The sequence below is a fragment of the Somniosus microcephalus genome, chromosome 9 (assembly GCF_052327205.1).
Source record: "Somniosus microcephalus isolate GS21.2 chromosome 9, FLI_Smic_1.0, whole genome shotgun sequence".
Lineage (NCBI taxonomy): Eukaryota > Metazoa > Chordata > Chondrichthyes > Squaliformes > Somniosidae > Somniosus > Somniosus microcephalus.
This window is the reverse complement of record NC_140995.1, coordinates 201,177,635-201,192,771: the sequence shown is the minus strand read 5'-3', so window position 1 is coordinate 201,192,771 and position 15,137 is coordinate 201,177,635. Positions and strand designations below refer to the sequence as shown.

General features: G+C 43.6%; 1 protein-coding gene across 3 annotated transcripts in view; it reads left to right on the top strand.

The window, feature by feature from the left end:
• Positions 1-15,137, top strand: part of pdss2 (prenyl (decaprenyl) diphosphate synthase, subunit 2) — a 284,488-nt gene that overhangs the window by 137,237 nt on the left and 132,114 nt on the right. The gene's annotated exons all lie outside the window — the stretch shown is intronic.

The window sequence follows — 15,137 nt, the reverse complement described above, 5'->3', positions numbered from 1 at the left end:
TGTGCTTGTAACAAAAATTAGCAAAGGTTTTTTGATTACAAACCTTTTGTTAATTAAAATCCCATTTTAGGACACTGGTGTGCTAACTCTGTCATAACTACCTCGCAAACATTTGTAATAAGACAAAAGAGCTTACTGTATTAATTTGGCATAATAGGCTAGCTGTGCAACTGTTGCTTTGCATTGTAACCCACTAGTATATCGACCTTTCCCTCCCTCAGGCAAGATCTACAGTGGGAGACTCAATGGGGGTGATTTTCATTCAGAAGTCGGGAAGGAGGCGGGACTACAACTTTTGGGGTTGTAGTCCCGCCTCCATCGAGATGCGGCCAATCCATGCGATTTTAACTTGATTGACCTTGTAGAGCCCGCCCAGCGGGCTCAGCAGGCCAATTAAGGGCCACCCGGCAACAGGTGATGTCACAGACTGAAATTTAATCTGTCAAGAGGTTTTGACAGATGAAATATCAGCGTTTCACAGCTGTTTGAAGCTGTCAAACACTGACAGTCTTACTTCTAACCTGAGTCCTTCTACACAGACTCAGTTAGAAATATCACCGGCACAGAAAGCTCTGCAGGCTGTCACTTTTGACAGTTCGCAGCCATTCTGCTTTCTGTGCCGGTGAGATGATGGACTCCCGAAACCTAGAGGAAGGAAGGCTGTAGAGGTAACTACAGGTAATTTAAACTTCTTTACACACTTTAGACACACCAAACACACTTACCTTTGCACTCATGCACCCATCACTCACCTGAACACCGACATCTCAACCCCTCCAAGTCCTTCAACCCGATGGCCTGACTCCTCTAACTTGGCGTGGTTTGGAGCCGTCGGGAATCCCACACTTCAAGCTTTAAAATAGGGATTCGGCTAAAAACTGCCTGTTAACTACCTGTTAACAGGCAGTTAATTGGCACTAATCCCTTCCCGTCTCGGGTAGGCGGGCCCCAGTGTGGGGTGGGTACATGCCTCCTTTGAAACTTACATGGAGGCGGGTTGGGGGTGGGATGGTGTCGGGACCCCCGAATTCGGGACTTTAACCCCCCGCACGCCTCCAATCCCGACTCCACGGGTCAATGAAAATCGACCTCAATAACTCTGGTAGACTTCAGCCATCTCGGCTCCCTAACTTCCTCTGCATTTCTATTTGTTTCCTTTCTGCATTTTTAACAGCCTTCTTAAACATCATCTTTTCAACCAAGCTTTGGTCACCTCTGCCCCCATGGTTTGGTGTCTGTTCCTGTTTGTTTTTCTCCCGAATTCCCTCCCTAAATCCCAACACCTCTACTTCCCTCCCCTCCTTTTAAGACTCTCCTTAAAATCCACCTCTTTTGGCCACCCTTGCTAAACTCTCCTTCTTTGGCTCAAAATTAATTTTCCTTACAACTCTGAATTACCTTGGGATGTTCTTTGGCATTTAAAGACGTTATATAAATGTAAAATAAAAACACAAAATGCTGGAAATACTCAGCAGATCAGGCAGCATCTGTGGAGAGAGAAACAGAGTTAACGTTTCAGGTCAGAACTGGAAAAAGTTAGAGATGGAACAGATTTTTAAGCAAGTGCAGAGCCAGGGAAAGGGGGGAGGGGTGGAAAGAACAAAAGTGAAGGTCTGTGATAGGATGGAAGGCAGGAGAGATTAAAAGACAAAAGGTATGATTGTATAAATCAAAAGGAAATGGTACTGGGACAAGTAAAGAAACAAAGATGAGTCTAGAAGAGGTGTAAATGGGAATGGCAGAATCATCAACAGCTGCCATGTGAAAAAATAGGGGCAGAGGTTCTGGTCTTAAATTGTTGAACTCGATGTCGAGTCCAGAAGGCTGTAAAGTGCCTAATCGAAAGATGAGGTGCTGTTCCTCGAGCTTACGTTCAGCTTCATTGGAACAGTGTAAGAGGCCTGAGTGGGAATGGAGCAGGGAATTAAAGTAACAGGCGACCGAAAGCTCGGGGTCACACTAACGGACTGAATGGAGGTGTTCCACAAAGCGGTCACCCAATCTGCGTTTGGTCTCCCCAGTGTAGAGGAGACCGCATCGTGAGCAGCGAATACAGTATACTAAATTGTAAGAAGTACAAGTAAATCGCTGTTTCACCTGGAAGGAGTGTTTAGAGCCCTGGACAGTGGGAAGGGAGGAGGTAAAAAGGCAGGTGGTGCATCTCCTGCACTTGCACAGGAAGGTGCCGTGGGAAGGGGAGGTGTGTTGGGGTGATTGAGGATTAACCAGGGTGTCCAGAGGGAATGGTCCCTTCAGAATGCTGAAAGGGGAGAGGAGGGGAAGATGTGTTTGGTGATGGGATCACACTGGAGATGGCGGACGATGACCCGTTGAATGTGAAGGCTGGTGGGGTGAAAGGTGAGGACAAGGAGAACCCTATTGTGATTCTGGAGGGGAAGGGGTGAGAGCAGAAGTGCGAGAAATAGAACTGACACAGTCGAGGGCCATGTCAACCTCGGTTGAGGAAAAAGGAAGACCTATCGAAAGCACTAGTATGGAAGGTGGCATCGTCTGAGCAGATGCGACGGAGATGGAGAAACTGGGAGAATGGAATAGAGTCCTTCCAGGAAGTGGGGTGGGAGGAAGTGTAGTCCAAGTAGCTGTGGGAGTCAGTGGGCTTATGGTCAGGTGACGCTGCCACCTTCCATCTTCCGCCACCTCCAGTGTGATCCCACCACCAAACACATCTTCCCCTCTCCTCCCCTTTCAGCATTCTGAAGGGACCGCTCCCCCTCTGTGACACCCTGGTCCACCCCATAATCACCCCCAACACCCCACGGCACCTTCCCATGCAAGCGCAGGAGAAGCAGCACCGGCCGGCTTACCTCTTCCCTTCCCACTGTCCAGTGCCCCAAACACTCCTTCCAGGCGAAACAGCAGTTTTCTTGTACTTCTTGCAATTTAGTATACTGTATTTGGTGCTCACGATGCGGTCTCCTCTACATTGGGGAGACCAAACCCAGATTGGGAGACTGCTTTGCGGAACACCTCCGTTCAGTCTTAGTGATTAAGGATGAAATCACTTCAGTGATGAGAGAGGATATAACGAGAGGTAAGCAGGCAGTGGAGACTTTATGGGTAGAATTAAGAAATAGGAAAATATTTAAGACTGTAGTGGGAGTTGTGTATAGGCCCCCTGGTAGCAGCTGTGAAGTGCTAGATTGTATAAATGCAGAGATTAGACAAGCATGTAGCAAAGGCAGAGTAGTTTTAATGGGGAATTTTAACTTTCGTATAGATTGAGATAAGCAGACTAGCGCCTGTCAGGAAGGTAATGAATTTCATGAGTGTGTCAGGAATAGTTTTCTACAACAATATGCCCTAGAGGCAACAAGGGGGCATGCCATATTAGATTTAGTCATGTGCAATGAGCCAGAATTGGTTAACAGCCGAATTGTGCGTGAACATTTATCCAATAGTGATCACAACATGATCGAGTTCAACGTAGCATTTGAAAGGGAGAAACGCGAAACAGCTACTAAGATTCTAGATTTGGGTACGGCCGACTTCAAAGAGATGAGACACAGACTGTCCACAGTAAACTGGGCAAGTCTGTTAATGGGTAAAATGACAGAAGATCAGTGGGAGATGTTCAGAAAAGAATTTAAGGTGATACAGAACCAGTTTATACCCCTGAGGGGCAAGAGCTCCACTTGCCAAAAAAAAAGCCATGGACGGCTAAAAAGGTAAAGGACAGCATAAAACTAAAATAAAAAACATACAAAAATGTAAAAAATAGCACAGATCCTGGCAAATGGGAAAGATACAAAGAACAGCAAAGGGTCACAAAACAGATAGAGAGAGCTACAAAAAGGGAGTATGAAAGGAAACTTGCAAGGGCTGTCAAACTCAATACCTTTTTTTTAACAATTATATTAGGAAAAAGAAGGTAGTCAGGAGCAATGTTGGCCCCTTAAAAACTGAAAGTGGTGATATTATCAACGATAATAAGGAAATGGTGGACATGTTGAATAATTACTTTGCGTCAATATTTACAGTAGAGGAAGAGGCTAGCAGGCTAGAAATCCCAAGGAAACTAAATCAGGGACAGGGACTCAATAAAATTAATGTAAGTAAAATAACAGTAATAAAGAAAATAATGCACTAAAGAGTGACAAATCCCCAGGACCAGATGGTTTCCATCCCAGGGTTTTAAAGGAAGTAGGTGAGCACATTGCAGATGCCCAAACTATAATCTTCCAAAGTTCTCTTGATTCAGGAACCGTTCCTTTTAGATTGGAAAATTGCACATGTCACTCCGCTATTTAAGAATGGTGAGAGAGGGAAACCAGGGAATTATAGACCAGTTAGCCTAACATCTGTCATTGGGAAATTGCTAGAGTCTATAATTAAGGATAGTGTGACTGAACACCTCAAAAATTTTCAGTTGACCAGAGAGAGCCAGCATGGATTTGTGAAGGGTAGGTCATGCTTGAGGAGGTGACTAGAGTAGTGGACAGGGGAATATCTATGGATGTTATTTATATGGACTTCCAGAAGGCATTTGATAAAGTCCCACATAAGAGACTGTTAACTAAGCTAGAAGCCCACGGAGTTGAGGGCAAATTATTGACCTGGTTAGGAAATTGGCTGAGCAGCAGGGGACAGGTGGTAGGGATAATGGGCAGGTACTCAAATTGGCAGGATGTGACTAGTGGTGTCCCGCAGGAATCTGTGTTGGGGCCTCAACTATTCACAGTATTTATTAACGACTTAGATGATGGCATAGAAAGTCATATATCCAAATTTGCCGATGACACAAAGATAGGTGGAATTGTAGGCAGTGTAGCTGGAAGCATAACATTACAAAGGGATATTGACAGATTAAGAGAATAGGCAAAACTGTGGCAAATGGATTTCAATGTAGGAAAATGTGAGGTCATCCACTTTGGACCTAAAAAGGATCGAACAGGATACTTTCTAAATGGTGAAAGGCAAAAAACAGTGGAGGTCCAAAGAGACTTGGGGGTCCAGGTACATAGATCATTAAAATGTCATGAACAGGTACAGAAAATAATCAAAAAGGCTAATGGGATACTGGCCTTTATATCTAGAGGACTAGAAGGAAGTTATGCTGCAGCTGTACAAAACCCTGGTTAGGCCACACCTGGAGTACTGTGAGCAGTTCTGGGCACCACACCTTAGGAAGGATATATTGGCCTTGGAGAGAGTGCAGCATAGGTTTACCAGAATGATACCAGGGCTCCAGGGGTTAAATTGCGAGGAGAGATTACACAAATTAGGTTTGTATTCCCTAGAATTATGAAGGTTAAGGGGTGATCTGATCGAAGTTTTCAAGGTATTAAAGGGAACAGATAGGGTAGATAGAGAGAAACTATTTCTGCTGTTTGGGGATTCTCGGACTAGGGGGCATAGTGTAAAAATTAGAGCCAGACCTTTAAGGAGTGAAATTAGGAAACACTTCTACACACAAAGGGTGGTAGAAGTTTGGAACTCTCTTCCGCAAACGGCAGTTGATGCTAGATCGATTGTTACTTTTTAAACCTGAGATTGATGGCTTTCTGTTAACCAAAGGTATTAAGAGATATGGGGCAAATGTGGGTATATGGAGTTAGATCGTAGATCAGCCATGATCTCATTGAATGGCGGAACAGGCTCGAGGGGCTGAATGGCCTACTCCTGTTTCTATGTTCCTAAGTCCGTAAGCATGACCCCGAGCTTCCGGTGGCCTGTCACTTAGATTCTCCGCTCCACTCCCACTCTGACCCCTCCGTCCTCGGCCTCTTACACTATTCCAATGAAGCTCAACGTAAGCTCGAGGAACAACACTTCCTCTTTCGATTCGGCACTTTACAGCCTTCTGGACTCAACATCGAGTTCAACAATTTCAGACCAGAACCTCTGCCCCTATTTTTTCACATGGCAGCTGTTGATGATTCTGCTATTCCCATTTACACCTCTTCTAGACCCATCTTTTGTTTCTTAACTTGTCCCATTACCATCTCCTTTTGCCTTGCACCATCATCCCTTTTGCCTTTTAATCTCTCCTGCCTTCCGCCCTATCACAGACCTTCCCTTTTGTTCTTTCTTCCCCGCCCCCCTTTCCCTGTCCTTGCACTTGCTTAAAATCTGTTACATCTCTAACTTTTTCCAGTTCTGATGAAAGGTCATCGACCTGAAATGTTAACTCTGTTTCTCTCTCCACAGATGCTGCCTGACCTGCTGAGTATTTCCCGCATTTTCTGTTTTATTTCAGATTTCCAGCAATCGCAGTATTTTGCTTTTATATAAGTTGTTAAACCAGGATGGCTGGGCTAGGGAAGCATATTTCAAAAATTAATTAAGTTCAAAATGATTTATAAAATAAAGCTGCCCTGGTGAGGAATGAGGGTATGGTAAATTTAACATTTTGGAAAAAAGCACAGCTCATTTAAATATGTGCCCCTTTATTCATTAACAGCATGGTACTTCAAGTATTTTGTCAGCTATTTTTGATGATTTGAAATGCAAATGTAACTTTCACAGAAATCACAGAAACCCCACAGTGCAGATAGAGGCCATTTCGGCCCATCGAGCCTGCACCGACACATATCCCACCCGATCCCCGTAACCCCTACACCAACCCCTACGCCAGCTCTTTGCTTTCAAGTTTGCAGTTTTGGATAGACTCAAGTTTTTTGAGGGTTTATTGCCCTCTAATTAACAACCACCTTTCTGATCTCACTGGGCAGGTAACACCAGTTCCTGTTGTCCAGAGAGCAGGCAGACCTTTAGACCTTTTCTAATGCTGCCATTGAGTTGCTGCTTGGAGACGCATGAAAATTGGACATTGGCACTTGCTGAAATTCAATGCCCGCCTTCTGCTGTGGTGTCTCCTCACAAGAGTGTGACTTAGATCAGGATCTAATGGAATATTATGAAGCTTGTGTCTCACCAATAATGCAGCTCATAGAATGATACAGCACAGAAGGAGGCCATTCGGCCCATTGTGCCTGTGCCAGCTCTTTGAAAGAGCTCCAATTAGTCCCACTCCCCTGCTCTGTCCCAAGAGCTCTGCAAATGTCTCCTTTTTCAAGTATTTATCCAATTCCCCATTGAAAGTTATTATTGAATCTACTTCCGCCACCTTTTCAGGCAGCGCATTCCAGATCATAACAATTCCCAGTGTAAAAAAAATCTAGTTCCCCCCCACCCCCCCCCCGGTTCTTTTGCCAATTATCAGATGTTGAAACTGCATACAATACAAATATCTAATTATGTTTTTCTTGCTCTTTGTTTGACTTTTCTCCATATGTCCATAAGCACGTTTACAACTGGCCAAAGTGGGAGCAAGGTTACAGGAAAGGAAAGTGTTGGAGTTGTTTTGTTCAGATCCCTCGCCCCATTTATACAGAAGCAAAAAAGTCGCACATTAAATGTATTGACTTCTTCTTCAAAAAGCAAGCGTTTTGTTGCTGTCATAGAAGCCCTGAAGGAGGGTCTCTCTCCCTGCTGGGCCACTCCAGTGACATCAGTTAGGCCTGTGTACCTTAGTTGCTGTAGGTAGCAGGGCCATGGTTTCAAATTTACCTGAAAGCTGCTTCAAAGCAGTCTGACCAAAGTAAACCACACTACAGGCTGAGGATGCCAGAGCTCTCTTAATTATTGAAATATTATTCTTGAGAGAACATAGAGGCACGCAACCAAGGTAATTCTGGATATTCACAAGTTATGAGGAAAGAGCAAGGGAAGTGAGCTTGTTCTGTTTTGGAAAAGTGTGATCTAATTGATTATGAGCCAGGTAAATTGTCCAAATACCAGTGGACAGAAATCAGAATTATGAAGTCGGGAGTAATATAAAGAACATAAAAGGGCTGGATTTTCATTGAGGAGTCGGGTAGGAGGCGTGACTACAACTTTTGGGGTAGTCCCGCTGCCATCGAGTTCTAGCCAACCCACGCGATTTTGACTTGATTGACCTTGTTGAGCCAGCCCAGCAGGCTCAGCAGACCAATTAAGGGCCACCCGGCAACAGATGATGTCACAGATTGATATTTCATCTGTCAAGACCTTTTGACAGATGAAATATCAGCGTTTCACAGCTGTTTGAAGCTGTCAAACACTGACAATCTGCACTCCAAGGTAATTCCTTCCTGTCAGGATGATTTAGAGATCTCCCTGGAACAGAAAGCTGAATGCTAGAACTTTTGACAGATCACGGCCATTCTGCTTTCTGTGCCAGTGAGATGAGGGTCTCCCGAGACCTGAGCGAAGGAAGGCTGTAAAGGTAAGTAAAGGTAAGTATAACTTCTTTAAACACACCAAACACACTTACCTCTGCACTCATGCACCCATCACTCACCTGAACACCGGACATCTCGACCCCTCCAAGCCCTTCATCCCGACGGCCCGCCTCGCTAACTTGGCGTGGTTTGGCGCCGTCTGGAATCCCACATTTCAACAATGAAAATAGGGATAAGGCTAAAAACTGCCTGTTAACTACCTGTTAACAGGCAGTTAATTGGCACTAATCCCCTTCCCGCCTCGGGGAGACGGGTCCCAGTGCGGGTCGGGTACCCGCCTCCTTTGAAACTGGCATTGAGGCGGGTTGGGGGCGGGATGGGTTCGTGCCCCCCAATTTCAGGATTTTAACCCCCTACACGCCTCCAATCCCGCCTCCACGGCCCAATGAAAATCCTGCCCAAAATCTGGAATGAGAAAGGGCCATTTTAATCCTCAATCCAGGAGCCATGCATTATTATTGTATCATGGAACAAGGAGGGAAGTCAGGGAACATTTATTTGCACAAAGAGTAATGACCTTGTGGAAGAAATTGCTGGAGAGGGCAATAGAGAGTAATAGTATAAATAAGTTCAAGATAAGTTTCTAGAGAGACAATGATTGAAGGGTATGATGAAAAGCTGGGTTTCTGGGGTTTAGATGATTTAAAAAGGGATGGGCCTGTTCCTAAAATTGTGTCTGTTCTCTCCCCCGCCCCCCCCATGTTTTTACATTAATTTCTGAAGAAGCAATTACTGTGAAGGGTAATGAGCTTTCTCACAGTGGCTCAGCCAGTTGGTAGTTTACAATAACAAATCTAAAAATGTACCTTAAATGTATTGTTGTGCAGAGTTAACAGCTTCAAATAATTTGAAAATAAACTATTAAAAAAAATCACTTGAGGGTGTGCAAATCCTGTGTTATTGGATATTTAAATTGTTATTGTTTTAAAGTACTTTATGCAGCTTTTATCTCTTCACCTATCTGTTACGTGTAGGTTTGTGTTAAGTTTATATGTTAGTTCATCTAGGATTCTGTAAAAGTAATCAATATGGTAAGGGAGGGGCAGTTCTGAAGCACGTCCGATTTAGCAATGCATGAAGCAGTAAGCTTGTAATCCAAGACGTACGTTTGGAGAAACGAGCTGAAATAGTCGGTTGTGATTAGGCATGTCAGCAGTTAATTAGCAAATTTACTATGTCAAAAAAATAATTATGGTGTGGGAAGGTGTAATCATTTTCAAAACATTATAGTGATATAGTCAGTAACAGATGGGGGCTTACTCCTGTCCATCTGCACAACACATTCATCTCCATATGCATTTAGGGGCAACAATTAAATGTGGGATTGAGGTATTTCTATATTACAAAATTTTAATGAAATGCAAATCTCTTTGATTATTGCCAAGGGTAACATTAGCAGAGTCAATTATTCTTCCTCAGGCATTTATTTCCCTGTGGATAGCATAGGAGAGTTTGCAGGAAGAAATGCTTTGATATATTTAAAAAGATTGTTTGTATTTTGTATTCTTTTGAATTTATAGCACAGTTGCCCTCTTTGTTGTGTTGCAAGACTATGAATTGCAAGTCTCCTTTAACTGTTGGATAAGCACTATCTTATGTAACTAAAGGCATTAACAAAAGTGACAAAATGCCTAGGCAATGGCATACATTAACAGCAGTAAAGACTGACACTTTTATTATGCAAATGGTGCAATAATCACAAAAATCCACTTGGACAGATGGGTCTTTAGATAATTAAAAAAACTGCACAATATTTTCTAATTAAAAATGCCACCACATTTCAGTGTCTTGGAATTAACAGTTAACTCCTGAAAATTCTGTTTTGTTTACAGCAGTGAAATTGTTTTTTAGACAGCTTACTGACTTTTTGTAACGTTAAGTGATTGACATAAACTCTGCCCACGAGTTGATGAAAATGTTTAGGGCTTTGAATGTAACATTTCTGTTTGCAGCTCCCGCATTTGGCCTTCACACAGATCGGAATGTGTGTAATATGTAATCATAAGTTACAATCCAGTATTTTAACAGGATGAATAGTGGACATTGTATAGTCTAGAGCTTTGCTTGATTGCTTTTGGGAATCGCTGACAATTTTTCAGAATTTTCCCTCATAAGGGTAATTACGATGGAGCCCTTAGTTTTGCATAGTCTACACAAGGAATGGTTTCAGAAGCCAAACAGCCTTTTTTATTCCATAATTCTTTATATACTTAAACCTCTTTCAAAGGCACATTCCAAAATTTAAATGTGTGACTGAAGAGCAGATGGGCCATCAAAGACCAATTCTGAGGCATTTTAGCTTGTACAAATTGATTTGAAAGGTTTTCCATCAACTGTTCACAATATCCACTGCACGGGTTGTGCATACACGAGAAAAGAAGGGGTGAATGATTTCGACACACAGACTGGAAACACTTTCCTAGCTGTGGCCTGTGTCCAAACGCCTTCATTCGCACTTTTAAAAATCTTGTATTTCAATAACTTATTATCGAGGGAGTTTAAATGTTTTGTTCCACAATTTATTGGAACTAAAATGCATCTAATTATGTTTCAGCATCTGACCATGGTCTTTGGTAACTACTGTTTGCTGCCAGCTTCAACAACAAAAATCTGCAGTGTTAAAATTCAATTTCGACATTCCCACTGAGTTATGGGGCTAGAAATTTAATCGTGCTTCATATTTTGGGATTTTCAGGTTGACAGCCAAACCCTTCTAGACATTAATACAGGTGCTCCTCATATAAAGTAACATCCATTAATAAAACATCCTTCAATAAAGCATCCTTCCTGCTAAAAGTAATATTTCGTAGCATGCTTGAGGTATTTTCTGACTTGCCACTGTTTAGCTATTAATTACAGAGTTCAACCTGCAGATGAGGGTGACTGACCTGGCACGGCAGTGTACTCGTTATGGTACTGGACTAGCAACCCAGAGGTTGAAAGTTCAAATCCCACCCTGGCAAGTTGTGAAACTGAATAAATCTGGGATCAGAAAAAAGCTCTTGTTAAAAATAACTGATTCAATAATGTGGCCACTAGCTGGTTGCCTTCTGAAGCGGCCTAACAAGCTAGTCAGTTGTACAAACAATCGCTACTTCAAGAAGGCGGCCAACCACCACTTCAGGGCATTCAAGAATGAGCAATATATCTGGCCTTTTCCAGCATCACTCACACCCTGAGAACAAATATATAAAAAAAATAACATCCCTCACAGAAAGCTGTGATGTCTGAATTTAAATGTATTTTTTGTTGGAAGTATAAGTCCTTGAAAAATTGTGATATCACTTGGTCTAAAGCCTCACTTGAAGACATGACTGATTTTTCCATAATGTATGAGACAACAAACTGCTCCCTACTAATGTAAATACTCAGCTGTTTAAATCAATCTAAATCTACTTTTTGCTGCTGATGGCATTCCTAACACAAATGGGTGTGTAGATCTACTTGGTTTTAAGATATAACTGTTATAATAGCATTTGTTTTCATCATGGTTTTGGGCACATTTGTCTTCCCTGTTTTTTTTGCCTTGGGTGGGTAATCAACAGCTCTTTGCGAATGCTGCTTTTGAACCGCCACTAGAAAGTGACCATCTTCCCCCACCCTTCCCAGCTGGTTAAGGAGAACCATATCCCCCAAAAGCACAGACACAGACAGCTTATTTTTCAATTCAGCCTTAGGTACACTCCCATTATAATTAAAACGTGTTCTCATTTTTCACACTGCAGACCACCTCATTTGCATAAGAACATAAGAAATAGGAGCAGGAGTAGGCCAATCGGCCCCTCGAGCCTGCTCCACCATTCAATAAGATCATGGCTGATCTGATCCTAACCTCAAATCTACTATCATTCTACATCCCACCCGAACCCATGTGATCTCCTGGGAGAGGCGAAAAACCAGATAAAAACCCAATGGCCAATTTGGGAGAAAAAATCTGGGAAATTCCTCTCCGACCCATCTAGGCGATCGAAACTCATCCAGGAGATCACTCTGTCCCTATATTTTCACAGTACTTACCTTCTGTAAAAGGTGATCTCCACCCCAGCCAGGAACAGGAATAGAACCATCTCCTGAAATCTAACACAGAATTAGAACACAAGAAGTAGGAGCAGAACCAGGCTACACGGCCCCTGGGCCCACTCCGCTACCCACAGGGCCATGACCGTTCCGAACCTAGACTTGTCCAATTTCCTGCCCGCTCCCCGTAACCCCTAATTCCCTTTACTTCTTGGAAACTCTCTACTTCTGTTTTAAATTTATTTAATGATGTAGCTTCCACAGCTTTCTGGGGCAGCAAATTCCACAGACCTACTACCCTCTGAGTGAAGAAGTTTTTCCTCATCTCAATTTTGAAAGAGCAGCCCCTTATTCTAAGATTATGCCCCCTAGTTCTAGTTTCACCCATCATTGGGAACATCCTCACCGCATCCACCCGATCAAGCCCCTTCACAATCTTATTTGTTTCAATAAGATCGCCTCTCATTCTTCTGAACTCCAATGAGTAGAGTCCCAATCTACTCAACCCCTCCTCATATGTCCACCCCCTCATCCCCGGGATTAACCGAGTGAACCTTCTTTGTACTGACTCGAGAGCAAGTATGTCTTTTCTTAAGTATGGACACCAAAACTGTATGCAGTATTCCAGGTGCGGTCTCACCAATACCTTGTACAACTGCAACAATACCTCCCTGTTTTTATATTCTAACCCCCTAGCAATAAAAGCCAACATTCCATTGGCCTTCTTGATCACTTGCTGCACCTGCATACTAACTTTTTGAGTTTCGTGCACCAGGAACCCCAGATCCCTTTGTACTACAGTACTTTCCAGTTTCTTGCCATTAAGATAATAATTTACCTAATGATTTTTCCTGCCAAAGTGCATAACCTCACACTTTCCAGTATTGTATTCCATCTGCCAAATCTCTGCCCACTTACTTAGCCTGTCTATGTCCCTTTGCAGGTTTTGTATGTCCTCCTCACTCACTACTTTCCCTCCCATCTTTGTATCATCTACAAACTTTGATATGTTACACTCGGTCCCCTCCTCCAAATCGTTAATGTAGATTGTAAAGAGTTGGGGACCCAGCACTGACCCCTGCGGAACACCACTAGTTACTGATTGCCAGTCTGAGAATGAACCATTTATCCCAACTCTCTGCTTTCTGTTAGATAGCCAATCCTCCACCCATGCCAGAATATTACCCCCAATCCTGTGATTTTTTTTATCTTGAGCAATAATCTTTTGTGTGGCACCTTGTCAAATGCCTTTTGGAAGTCTAAATACACTACGTCCACTGGTTCCCCTTTATCCACCCTGTATGTTACTTCCTCAAAGAACTCAAGCAAATTTGTCAAACATGACTTCCCCTTCATAAAACCATGCTGACTTTGTCCTATTAAATTATGTTTATCCAAATGTCCCGTTACTGTCTCCTTAATAATGGGCTCTAAAATTTTACCAACCACAGATGTTAGGCTAACCGGTCTATAGTTTCCAGCCTTCTGCCTACTGCCCTTTTTAAATAAGGGTGTTACATTAGCAGTTTTCCAATCTGCTGGGACCTTTGCTGAGTCCAGGGAGTTTTGGAAAATTATTACCAATGCATCCACAATCCCTACCGCCACTTTTCTCAAGACCCTAGGATGTAAGCCATCAGGTCCAGGGGATTTATCCGCCTTGAGTCCCATTATTTTACCAAGTACCACTTCCTTAGTGATTTTAATCGTATTTAGTTCCCCTCCCCCCCCCCCCCCCCCTAGAGCCCCCTGTTTGTCCAGTGTTGGGATATTCTTAGTCATAGAGTCATAGAGTTATACAGCACGGATAGAGGCCCTTCAGCCCATCGTGTCCGCACCGGCCATCAAGCCCTGTCTAATCTAATCCCATATTCCAGCATTTGGCCCGTAGCCTTGTATGCTATGGCATTTCAAGTGCTCATCCAAATGCTTCTTAAATGTTGTGAGGGTTCCTGCCTCCACAACCCTTTCAGGCAGTGAGTTCCAGACTCCAACCACCCTCTGGGTGAAAAAGTTCTTTCTCAAATCCCCTCTAAACCTCCCGCCCTTTACCTTGAATCTATGCCCCCTAGTTATTGACCCCTCTACTAAGGGAAAAAGCTCCTCATAATTTTGTACACCTCAATCATGTCCCCCCTCAGCCTCCTCTGCTCCAAGGAAAACAAACCCAATCTGCCCAGTCGCTCTTCATAGCTGAAGCGCTCCAGCCCTGGTAACATCCTGGTGAACCTCCTCTGCACCCTCTCTAACGCGATCACATCCTTCCTGTAGTGTGGCGACCAGAACTGCACACAGTATTCCAGCTGTGGCCTAACCAGTGTTTTATACAGCTCCATCATAACCTCCTTGCTCTTATCACAGAATCACAGAAACCCCACAGTGCAGATAGAGGCCATTTCGGCCCATCGAGCCTGCACCGACACATATCCCACCTGATCCCCGTAACCCCACGTATTTAATCCCCCTAACACTAAGGGTCAATTTATCATAGCCAATCAACCTAACCCGCACATCTTTGGACTGTGGGAGGAAACCGGAGCACCCGGAGGAAACCCACGCAAACACGGGGAGAATGTGCAAACTCCACACAGACAGTCACCCGAGGCCGGATTTGAACCCGGGTCCCTGGCGCTGTGAGGCAACAGTGCTAACCACTATGCCACCATGCTGCCTCGGCTATTCAATGCCTCGGCTAATGAAGGCAAGTATCCCATATGCCTTTTTTACCACCTTATCCACCTGTTCCGCCACCTTCAGGGATCTGTGTACTTGCACACCCGGATGCCTCTGACCCTCCGTCTTGCCTAGGGTCTTTCCATTCATTGTGTATTCCCTTGCCTTGTTAGTCCCCCCAAAGTGCATCACCTCGCACTTTTC